The sequence below is a fragment of the Capra hircus genome, chromosome 10 (genome assembly GCF_001704415.2).
Source record: "Capra hircus breed San Clemente chromosome 10, ASM170441v1, whole genome shotgun sequence".
NCBI classification, from domain to species: domain Eukaryota; kingdom Metazoa; phylum Chordata; class Mammalia; order Artiodactyla; family Bovidae; genus Capra; species Capra hircus.
In genome coordinates this window covers 6,290,492-6,303,287 of record NC_030817.1, presented here as the reverse complement: position 1 = coordinate 6,303,287, position 12,796 = coordinate 6,290,492, and positions in this window count along the sequence as shown.

Genomic DNA, 12,796 nt, shown 5'->3' with positions numbered 1-12,796 from the left:
GAAGTGAACTGAACTGGAGCCTACATTTCTTTTGAGACTGCTAAATTTCCTGCCTTATGATAAGTTTGGAGAAAACAAGATATAGATGTGGTTTCCCCTGAGTACATGTTAGCTTAAAAAATAAAAAGAAAAAGTATAACGACAAATAAAGATACAGTGTGGGGATTATTCTGGAACAGGAAAGAAGGATGTGCTCTGATGAACTGCTATGGGAGTTCCATGAGAAGAAAGACTTTAAGCATCAGGGATTTGGGTAGAGTCATTGCAAATGTATCTGAATGGAGTTTGACTAACAGATACCATGAAGATTTTTGGAAATGGAGAAGGAAATTCAAAGGATGGAAAATATCAAGTGTAATTCAGGAACAACAAATAATAATCACAGTTATGTTTACTAAATATTGAAATAGTGCTAGGGATTCATCTAAGCTTTTTGTGATTATTAACTGTTTGATCTCTGTAAGGATGCTCTGGATGGCTATCATCAATATTATCCCTATTTTAAGAATGTGATACACAGAAAATTTAAGTAGATTGGAAAAGTCATTCAGCTAGTAAGCTGGAAAACAAAGTTTTGCATTTGGGCAATATGACACCAAGACCCATATTCTCAATATCATCTCCACAGTATCATATTAGACTCACACATGGTAATAATGAAAGGAAAAATATGAAGGAGGAGGAAGAAATAAGGTCACAATGAAACTTAAAAGAAGAGGATGGATGAGGTAAGGATTTGGACTTTTAAAAATAAATATCAATCAAGTTATTATTTAACATTTTTTATTAGAATGCTATTATTAAAACTATATTTATATTATTCATATAAACAAATGTTTAGTATTTGGGGGATTGCTATAGTAGAAATTGGCTCTAGCTAGCTTAAAAGAAAGAAAAATGAAGATTTGAAGAACTAAGCCTCGGAAAGAGCAGGAAGGAGACAGGTTCGACTGTCTCAGCTGAAGGCCTTCATTGATGCAGCTTTGCATCCAGGAGTCAGCTATTAAAAATTACATTAGTGTCTTAGGACTTCCCTGTAGCTCAGACGGTAAAGAATCTGCCTGCAATGCTGGAGACCTGAATTCGATCACTGGGTCAGGAAGACCCTCTTGAGAAGGGAATGGAAACCCACTCCAATATTCTTGGCTGGAGAATTCTATGAACAGAGAAGCCTGGTGGGCTGCAGTCTGTGGCGTTGTAAGCAACTAACACTACAATTACTACAAGTGACTCAGGATTGTGATGGTTTTGTCCGATTTTAAGTACATTGGGGAGATTACTTGATGGCCCCAGTTTGGGTCAAAAGTCCACACTTGAGCAGCTAACAATACTTGGCTCAGAGTCCAAAGATACATGGTATGAACACGCCAGTGTATCATTTCCAGTTCTCAAGGCAGGGAGGATGATGAACTTGGAAGATGCACCAACTTTAATACCAAAAGAGTTAAGAAGCCTCAGGGTCTAGAATGAACTGTGCAAAGGAGACTCTAGAAGTGGGGAGGCCAGCGACTATTCAATAGTGATGGGCTTAGAGTCAGGTAACAAATGTCTATGTTAGGATAATGGATGCTGAAATGGAAAATAGGAAAGTGCATGATGATTGAATATGGGGAAGGGACTAGGAAAAATCAAGGCATCCACAGTTATGCTGAAGTTTTGAGACCATGACTTGGAAAGTGTTATTATACTTTTTATAAACTTCAGTGTTAGCTGCTCAAACTCATCTGGCTCTCTCAGGTACCACTCAGGGCAGACTGACAGCATCCATGCTACAGTCTGTTTGCTGAGGACTACCTTCCTAACACTCTCTGTGTGTCTTGTTTAAAGTTGATATCAATGGTAAGGTGTACATTTTACATTTTATATATATTTCACCTCTAACGGTCTTTTTAAATTCTCTAACTACAAATCCTAAGTCAGATGAGAGAGAATTTTTATTGTATTAAAAATATCAATGCAAATATTTCCTTTTAAGTTTCCACTATAAGTAAGACATGGTTAATGGTACTAGAAATCAAAATATATGAGACAATATCTGTCCTCAAGTGACTTGTAGTCTGGAAAAGAATCAGAACATTCAAAATAAATTGTGAGCCACATGACTCAAGTAGACAATTTAAGATACAGCTATTTGGAGGAGACTAGGGCTGTCAAGGAATTTTATAGTCCAGATGGGATTTGAACTGGATCTTATTAAAGGATTTCAACAAGATTCAGAAATATGTAGATAACTAGATAACTGTTGGTACTGTGAGTTGACATAGTGAAATTCTGGATAATACAGCTACAGATAAAAACTCACACTGGATCCCTTTTATATGATAAGCATGTTGAGAGATGCTTCAGTAAGTTACACCACTTAATTCTCCCCCCAAATCCCAACCAAAATGCATTTTATTTTCTCCATTTTACAGATGAGGACACAGAGGGAGAAGTCGAACATCTTATTCCGATTGCAAAGGTTGTGAGTGTCAGAACCTAAATGGCAGCAAAGTTTGTTTTTTGGGCTCAACTGATTGGCTTCCCCAGTGACTGGCTAACAAAAGTGAATGCTATTCCCCAGTTTCCAGGACTTTTTCTTTTTGCTTGTCTGACACCTTTGCAGATGCGCTTCTTTCCCATCCCACCCCACCCACCAAATTTTTAGCTGCAAGTCTTGGTCTCCCTCAGATGTCTCACGTTCAATCAATTTCTCAGCTTTCAAGTCACTATCCTTTGCTATAGGATCTCTCCTCACTTCCAAACCTGCATTTTATATCATCTGCTGGACATTTCCTGTCTGTCCATCATACGTGTATTTTAAATTCACAATGACAGGCACTCAATAGTCTAACTTTGCTTCGGTGCCGTGTGTGTTTGGTGCCATCTTCCAAGATGCTTGTCCCTATAACAGTTGGCTTAAACGACATTGTTGTTTTAGTAACATATTCTTCCTGGGTGGCTCAGTGATGAAAAAAGGAAAAAAAGAAAAAGGAAAAGAAAAAAATTCCATCTGCCAATGCAGGAAATGCAGGTTCAATCCCTGTATTGGGAAGATTTCCTAGAGAAGGAGATGGCAACCCACTCCAGTATTCTTGCCTAGAAAGCCCCATGGCTTGCCAGAAGCCTGGTGGGCTACAGTCCATAGCATCGCAAAAGAGTAAGACATGACTGAATGGCTGCACACACACACACACACACACACACACACACACACACACGCACAACACATACTCCAATTCTTATTGCTTTAAAACAACAGTGGGTTATGTCCCACTAACATTTACGCTCATTGTGTTTTGCCTGTGGCTTGCTTCATGTCCACTTCATTCTCAGAACAGGACTAATGAACCAACTCCTATCTAGAACACAACAGTCTCCTGGCAGATGGAATGGAGAAATAGCAGGACCATGTGATGACTCTTAAAGCTTCTTCTTGGAAACGGTGTAATTTTTGTGTTATTTGATGACATCTGACATCAATGGATTGGGAAGTGTAATTATTCCCCAAGGACTCACCCAACAGGGAGAGACAGTGAATATTTTTACTATGACATCTTTGGCTGTAATTTTTCTAACTCCGTAATCAAGATGTTAACTACCCAGGGAAGTCCATGTCACTAAGATGCTTTTTCAGATTTTCCCAGCCAAAAATGATCTGAAAAGGCAAAGCATTTTACCTAAGATTGTCTTTTAACTTTGTCTTTTCTCTATTGTTTGCATGCTACTTCTCCTCCAAACCCTTCATAAAGATTACAAGTTCTACAATTTAGTAACCATGGCAAATAACTTGTAGCACAATGCCTTGCACATAATAGATGTTAATTAATGTTTATGAAATTTAATTGATTTTATCTTTTAAGAAATAAGGGAACATGAATATTTTCATGCTGAGAAGAATATGAACAAAAAATATCTCAAGCTGATTAATGCGATAACTGGAACAATATTTGCTTCCTTAAGCATCTTGGCTTATTTTCTTTGGCAAATTTGTCCCCACAACATTGAGGACTCATGGAGCTAATTATCTTCCATAGTTCTGTCACTAACAAATCAGAAAACCTAAATTACTCTAAGTCAAGCTTTTTCCACGTGGCTTCCCTTGGATCTACAGTGAATCAGCACAGCAAAAGTAAAAATTTATATAGCAATTACGTTTTTGATGATGATGTGAAAATGGAACAATGTTTTATATCCAAATCTTTGAGTTCATGATTCCGTATCACTGCCAGTGGATATCTAATATCTAGTGTGAAGCTGGAAAATAGTGCCCCCACTATGTTCAATGAACAATGAATGACTGATTGAATGAATAAATGGATAATGAATGAATCAATGTGATGACAAAAATGTTTGGTAAAAATAAACTACTAATCAATAGATGTATATACATCCGTGGCAAATAGATGGGGAAACAACGGAAACAGTGACAGACTTTATTTTGGGGGGCTCCAAAATCACTGTAGATGGTGACTGCAGTCATGAAATTAAAAGACACTTGCTCCTTAAAAGAAAAGCAATGGCAAACCTAGACAGTGTATTAAAAAGCAGAGACATCACTTTGCCTACAAAGGTCCATATAGTCAAAGCTATTGTTTTTCCAGTTGTCATGTATGAATGTGAGAGCTGGACCATAAAGCAAGCAGAGTGCCGAAGAACTGATGCATTCGAACTGTGGTGCTGGAGAAGACTCTTGAGAGTCTCCTGGACTGCAAGGAGATCCAACCAGTGACTCTTAAAGAAAATCAGTCCTGAATATTCATTGGAAGGACTGATGCTGAAGCTGAAGCTCCAATACTTTGGCCATCTGATGAGAAGAGCCACCTTATTGGAAAACATCCCAATGCTGAGAAGGATTGATTGCAGGAGGAGACGGGGATGACAGAGGATGAGATGGTTGGGTGGCATCAACGATTCAATGAACTTGAGTTCGAGCAGTCTCCAGGGGATGGTGAAGGGCAGGAAAGCCTGGGGTGCTGAAGTCCATGGTGTCACAAAGAGACATGACTGAGTGACTGAACAACAACAATAAAGACAAAAATCCCTTGAAAACATGGTATTGTATTAAATATCAGACTATTTAATTTTTTAAATTTATTTATTTTAATTGGAGGTAATTACTTTACAAGATTGTAGTGGTTTTTGCCATACATTGACATGAATCAGCCATGGGTTTATGTGTGTTTACCCATCCTGAATACCCCTTCCACTTCCCTCCCCATCCCATCCCTCTGGGTCATCCCAGTGCACCGGCCCTGAGAACCCTGGTCTGGCAATTACGTCTCCATGCATCAAATTGAAAAAATGATTTTGATTCTATCCTAAAAAAAATACTGAAATTTTAGATACAGCTATTTCTTTTTTGACCGTGCGGTCAAGAGAATAATCATAAGAACAGCAGTATACACACATAAATATATCCATATCTATGAGGGTTTCTGATGTATTTCTTAAAAGTTTTTATTTTATGAAAGAAAAACAAAACAAAAATGGAACAGATAATCTCCAGCTTTTTTTTTTATCGACTGAACCTGAGTAGTGTGTGTGTGTATATATACATATATATATAATGGTTTCCATTTCATTGTCAATGTCTGTGACTTAGTAAAAATTAATCATGTGTTCATTTTATGTCACCATACCCAGTACCACCAGCAGCATTGTGAATGAACTAAGCTAGTAAAATCAAACATTTCAGAGACTGTTATTTTTGAATGGAACTGTTCATGTAAAGCAGATTAATTCCAGGTTTTCAATCAGAAACAGAATGATTGTCAGGAAAACTGCCAAGCCCCATACACAAAAACACTAGGTAAAAACAATAATAAAAATATTGTCTCACTGTATTCATAAAAAGAAAAGATGTCATAGAAAATTCCTTGTTTGAAATCTTTGTGACTACCAAGGGTTTCATTTTTCCATTAAAACAGTTTCTTATTTAAAACTCCTGCATTAAGTCAGTACATCTGGTCAAAGATGTAACACTAGATATAAATTATAGTTTTGTGATTTACCCAAGTTTTTCTCCTTTGAATAGTTCACACCACAAAAACTGTAAGTTCCTGGGAATATATTTCATGTTTTACTGGAATGCAACTGGTCAACTGGAAAAGCCAACATTTTATCTTTTATTATTGAAAAACATATTATCAGAACATGGTTTATATACAAGCAACTGCCAAGACAGTGCTCATGGTTGGTCGCTCAATCACTCTTTGTGACTCTATGGACCCCGCCAGGCTCCTCTGCCCATGGGATTCTCCAGACAAGAACACTGGAGAGGGTTGCTATTCCCTTCTCCAAGGGATCTTCCCAACCCAGGGATTGAACCCAGGTTTCCTGCACTGCAGGCAGATTCTTTACCCTCTGAGCCACCAGGGAAACCTCAGAGATGAAAGCATATCTAATGCTGAATAAGTCCAATTTTGCTCTTAACACTTTTTTAAGGACTTCAACACAGCTTTCTGGGAGGAAAAGATTGTTTTCTAACAATTGTCATCATCAGGACAGTTCACATTTCCACTGCTAGTTACCAAGTGTTTAACAACCAAATATTTCAATGTTTATATCTATGATTAGAGCCCTATAGAACAAACTCTAATTTATAACAATAATGGTAAAATTTTATTGAGAACTGACTGTGGGCTAGGTATATCTCCGTGTTTTTTTACATGCTTTATTTAATTTTCACAAAATCCTTCTCAAAATTGAATTAAGTAGATGAAAATACCAGGATACAATCTCTATAGGGTCACTTAGCCTGTTAGTAACGAAGTCAGGATTTGAATCCAGGCAGGCTGACTCCAGAGGGTGCACGCTTCACCACAACACTGCGTTTCTATGCGTGGTGTACCTCTTTGGTGAATAAATAATCTAGCGTTTCATATTAAATTCACACTGCAGTTAGGAAACATATTTTTCTAAAGATGGAGGCCTCTATGTCATTTTAATCCTAGTCCTAGGACTACCTTCCCATATACCAACATAGACATGAAAACCATAAGAATACAGATGTACCTTTTCATTAATGATATATCAATTCTTTATCAAGTACTTATAAAATGCAAAGAACTGACTCCTTAGAAAAAAGCCTGATGCTGGGAAAGATTGAAGGCAGGAGGAGAACGGAACAACAGAGGATGAGATGGTTGGATGGCATCACCGACTCGATGGACATGAGTTTAAGCAAGCTCTAGGAGCTGGTGATGGACAGGGAAGCCTGGCAGGCTGCAGTCCATGAGATCACAAAAAGTCGGATATGACTGAGTGGCTAAACTGAACTAACTTATAATATACAAACCTTCAGGTATTATATCAATTTCTTATTGCCGCTGTAACCAATCACCCCCTAATCAGTGGCTTAAAGCAACATAGATTCATGCTTTTACAGTTCTGGAGGTCAAGTACAAAATCGAGATGTTAGCAGGACTTTATTTCTGGAGGTTTCAGGAGAAAAGTCTTTTCCTTGCCTTTTCCAGCTTCTAGAAGCATGCTGCATTCCTTGGCTTCCGCCTCTTCCCTCCATGTTCAGTGTGCATCACTCTAAATTCCGGTCTCATTGTCACATACCCTTTCTCTTGTTTTTTCCTTATTGCCTTTCCCTTATAAGGATCTTTTTAGGACTTCCCTGGTGACTTAGATGGTAAAGAATTTGCCTGCAAAGCAGGAGACCTGGGTTTGATCTGTGGGTCGGGAAGATCCCTTGAAGAAGAGAATGGCTACCCACTCCAGTGTTCTTGCCTGGAGATTTCCATGGACAAAGAAGCCTGGCGGGCTGCAGTTCATGGGGTCGCAAAGAGTCAGACACGGCTGAGCAACCAACACTTTCAGTTATAAGGACCCTTTAGGTGAGGGGTCCCCAAACCCTGGACCACAGACCGGTACCAGTCTGCGGCCTCCTGGAACTGGGCCACACAGGCGGGAGAGTGAAGACTCATCTGTATTTGCAGCCATTCCCCATCGCTTGCATTTCTGCCTGAACTCTGTCTCCTGGCAGATCCCCACAGATGCGCAAACCCTGCCATGAACTGCGCATGCAAGGGGATCGAGGCTGCCAGCTCCTTATGAGAAACCAATGCCTGAGGAGCTGAGGTGGAGCTGAGACAGTGGTGCCAGCGCTGGGGACCAGCTGCAAACACCGATTATCATTCACACAATAAATGCAATGTGCTTGAATCAGCCCCAGACCATCCCCCGACCCCGATCTGTGGAAGAATAATCTTCCATGAAACCAGTCCCTGCTGCCAAAAAAGACTGCAGTCCACTGCTTTAGGTTATACTGGACTCACCTGGGTAATTCAGGAGAATGTTGTCATATCAAGATTCTTAATCACCACGGCAAAGTCCTTTGTCCCATGGAAGAGAAAACACTCACAGGTTCTGGGGATGGGGTGTGGACATTGTTGAGGGGACATTACTGGGTTTACCATAGGCATGGTCCAAAAGTGAGAGAGTAAGTCATTCATTACTTTGGAGGAGATATTGGAGGCGCTACTAAGGATGTGATACACAAAGGGACACTTTCAGATTGTAGAAAGAGCATTTGGCAGCCCTGAAGGGGAAAGCTCTTGGTGTCATTCTTCTGAAAATATTCAAAGCTAAGCTTAACACTGTGGAAGCCAGGATGGAGAGAAAAGCAGTGACCTGAAGAATGTGTAGAGTGTAAGATCAGCCAGGACACAGGGAGGCTGTCTACAAGTAATCATTTTCCTTCTGAATCTGCACTTACATATAAGCAGAAGATAAATGTTGCATTATATAAAAGGCTTTTAAGTTTTTATTAAAATGCTTCTTTATCACATTTTTAAATTTAGGGCAATGTAGAAAGCACTGTGTGGCATCATTTTGGGGCAGGATCCTAATATTATATTCATTTCCTATAGAATAACATCAATCAAATATCTTTAATTGAAATAAAAGTTAACTATCCCCACTTATTCATAAACACCATCTCAAGTAACTATTCAAAAATACTTGGTGATGTTAGGTCTAAAATACAACGATGGGACATTAATTGGTTTGGGGCCTTAAAAAAAGATTTCTTTTTATCTGAAGTGATACATTACAAGATGGTTTTATTGATAGACCTAGACCTGTATGAATTCACTCCATTTAATATACTAACACCTGCTTGATTCACATTTTCCTGATTGCAAATATTAATATCTCTTATCAAGTTTAATTTCTGCTCCATAAATTGCTTTTTAATATCACATGCTGTTCTTGGTGATATTTTTTGAGTCAGTTCATAACAGGTGCAATATGCTATACTCACATAATTCCCCTTTTCAATAGGCACTATTCAAATACGTGCCAAATCATTCACAGAAATTCATTCCAAAAAGTTGTTTCCAAAGTCCTTACCAATGAAGGGGGGTTTTAAATTTGAAGAGAAGAACTTGTGTGACTTTGTCAGATGGCCAGTGGCCAGGATTAGCTTTAAGCATTCTGGGCCAGATCTCATCCTGAGTAAATGAAAACCAAACACTTCTATCTTTTAATCATATGTATGTTGTTTATCTTGGAGAAAATGTTATCACAGGCATGTGTGAACCCATGTGATTCATTTACGCTTAAAATCTTTGAACAGTTATACTAGAGTTAATATCAAAAATAACAGCTCAGCTTGGATACAGCTGAGAACCTTCACGAAAGGAACGGCAGAAGGGAGGAAAAGAAAGCTTCCAAAATTTTGTTGCCGTATCTTGCAAGCTTAGACAAAGTTCTCAAGCATGGGCGGAAAGTCGAAGCATCAGTATTCCAGGAGCTTTAGAAGTGTTGCAGTCATTATTGGGTTACTGGGTGGTAGAAAATTGAGGCACAGAATAAACAGGCCACTGACCAGAGAGGTGTCTTCTGGCACAACCCTCTTTGCACACGTCCTTCTCCCGTGCTCTCACCTGCAGACGCTGGCAGGGCACGGGGCCCAGTGCGCCAGGCTTCAGCTCTGGCAATTCTAGCACGCCAGAGAGCCGTGCTTCTCACTGCTGGTTGAACAGACTCCTCTCTGCTGAAACAAAAGCCTGTGAACCGATCATGCTCTGGCTTGTCATTTCATTTCTGACATTGGATGAGATAAAACGGAGAATGTTTCATAGAAGTAGTGACGCTTCTCGCCCTTCACGTACTCAGACTTGACATTCTCAGACTATTTCAAGTTTTTATAAAACCTACTTTAAAAAGCTCTTCTGTTTCAGGGCCATGGTCATTTTCATTTTAGCCTCCAGCAGCCACAGAAAAATGCCGGAATCCCTTGCATACTTATAAGATGGTCAAGTATGGCACACCTTTCAGTCGGTATGCTGCTAAGTCGCTTCAGTCGTGTCGACTCTGTGCGACCCCATAGATGGAAGCCCACCAGGCTCCCCTGTCACTGGGATTCTCCAGGCAAGAACACTGGAGTGGATTGTCATTTCCTTCTCCAATGCATGAAAATGAAAAATGAAAATGAAGTCGCTCAGTCGTGTCCGACTCTTTGTGACCCCATGGACTGCAGCCTACCAGGCTCCTCCGTCCATGGGGTTTTCCAGGCAAGAGTACTGGAGTGGGTTGCTATTTCCTTCTCCTCAGTCAATATAGCTTGAGTCAAAAATATTAGAATATGGGGACTCCCCTGGTGGTCCAATGGTTATGAATCTGCCTTGCAATGGAGGGGACACGGGTTCCATCCCTGGTCAGGGAATTAAGATCCCACGTGCTGCAGAGCAAAGAACCGTTTGCCCAGCAACTGCTAGCCTGAGTGCCACAACTAGAGACACCGTGTGCCACAAGTAAGGGTCCCCCATGATGCAATTAAGACTCAACACAGTCCAGTAAATGCATAAACATTTTAAAAGAAGCAGAAACAAAAGACACTGGGATATGGCATATGAGGTCCTTTTATCTAGAACTATAACTTTTTTTTTTTTTTTTGCTCCAGAAGAGAAATAGGCTTTAGATGTTAGAAGAAAAAATCCATCTGGATATATCAGTTTTTATTAATATTTAATACTCCTACAATGCCCAGAAAAGACTGACAGTTTAAGAGTATTTGTTAGATTAGGGGGTAGGTTATTCTCAAGATACCAGTGAAATACAATTCTCTAAAGTAGCCTTTGTGGGAGAAGCAACTGTATTTAGTTACTTCTTTAAAGGCAATTTTTCTTTTTAAGGCAGCTGATTGTATCTTTAAAATATTCATACCCCCTAGTGAGATAATTTAAAGCAACTAGTACGTCAAGGCTGTATATTGTCACCCTGCTTATCTAACTTCTATGCAGAGTCCATCATGAGAAACGCTGGGTTGAAAGAAGCACAAGCTGGAATTAAGATTGCCGGGAGAAATATCAATAACCTCAGATACGCAGATGACATCACCCTTATGGCAGAAAGTGAAGAGGAACTAAAAAGCCTCTTGATGAAAGTGAAAGAGGAGAGTGAAAAGGCTGGCTTAAAGCTCAACATTCAGAAAACTAAGATCATGGCATCTGGGCCCATCACTTCATGGGAAATAGATGGGGAAACAGTAGAAACAGTGTCAGACTTTATTTTGGGGGGCTCCAAAATCATTGCAGATGGTGACTGCAGCTATGAAATTAAAAGACACTTACTCCTTAGAAGGAAAGTTATGACCAACCTAGATAGTATATTCAAAAGCAAATACATTACTTTGCCAACAAAGGTCTGTCTAGTCAAGGCTATGGTTTTTCCAGTGGTCATGTATGGATGTGAGAGTTGGACTGTGAAGAGCTGAGTGCCAAAGAATTGATGCTTTTGAACTGCGGTGTTGGAGAAGACTCTTGAAAGTCCCTTGGACTGCAAGGAGATCTAACTAGTCCGTTCTGAAGGAGACCAGTCCTGGGGGTTCATTGGAAGGACTGATGCTGAAGCTGAAACTCCAGTACTTTGGCCACCCCATGTGAAGAGTTGACTCATTGGAAAAGACTCTGATGCTGGGAGGGATTGGGGGCAGGAGGAGAAGAGGACGACAGAGGATGAGATGGCTGGATGGCATCACCAACTCGATGGGAATGAGTTTGAGTAAACTTCGGGAGTTGGTGATGGACAGGGAGGCCTGGTGTGCTGCGATTCATGGGGTTGCAAAGAGTCGGACACGACTGAGAGACTGAACTGAACTGATGTTCGTATTATATGTGTCAAAAATAAAACAGATTTATTTTCTTAATTTATCAGTTTAGAATTTTTTTTTCTTTAAGCACAATGGGGGAATCTTGGGGAAAGTATGGACAATGTACTGGGGATGCAGCCTGCCCTGGGGAAACTCTGGATGTTGGTCAAGTCACACATCTCTCAGGTTTTCTACTTGTCTGGGTAGAAAGCTGGGATCAGAGCACCTGCCTATCTGCCCAATGGAGACAGGAGAGTGGCTTCTGTCAGGACACTTGACTTTGGAATTTTATTTTATTTAAGCATGTATTAGATGTGATCTAGAGGTGAGACAATGTTCCAGGCCCTGGGGATGGAGACGAGTTTCTTTCAGACCCTGTCCTCAGGGACTTCACTTTGAAAACACACACACACACACACACACACACACACACACACACACACACACACAGCCCAGGATCATTAATAATGAAAGGGCTTCCCAGGTGTCTCAGTGGTAAAAATCTGCCTGACAATGCAGGGGACACAGGAGTAGCAGATTCCAACTCTGGGTCAGGAAAGATCCCTGAGAGTAGGAAATGCCAACCTACTCCACTATTCTTGCCTGGGAAATCCCCTGGACAGAGAAGCCTGGTAGGCTACAGTCCATGGGGGTCACAAAGAGTCAGACACAACGGAGAGACTGAGCATGCACAATGGACCAGGTTTAAGT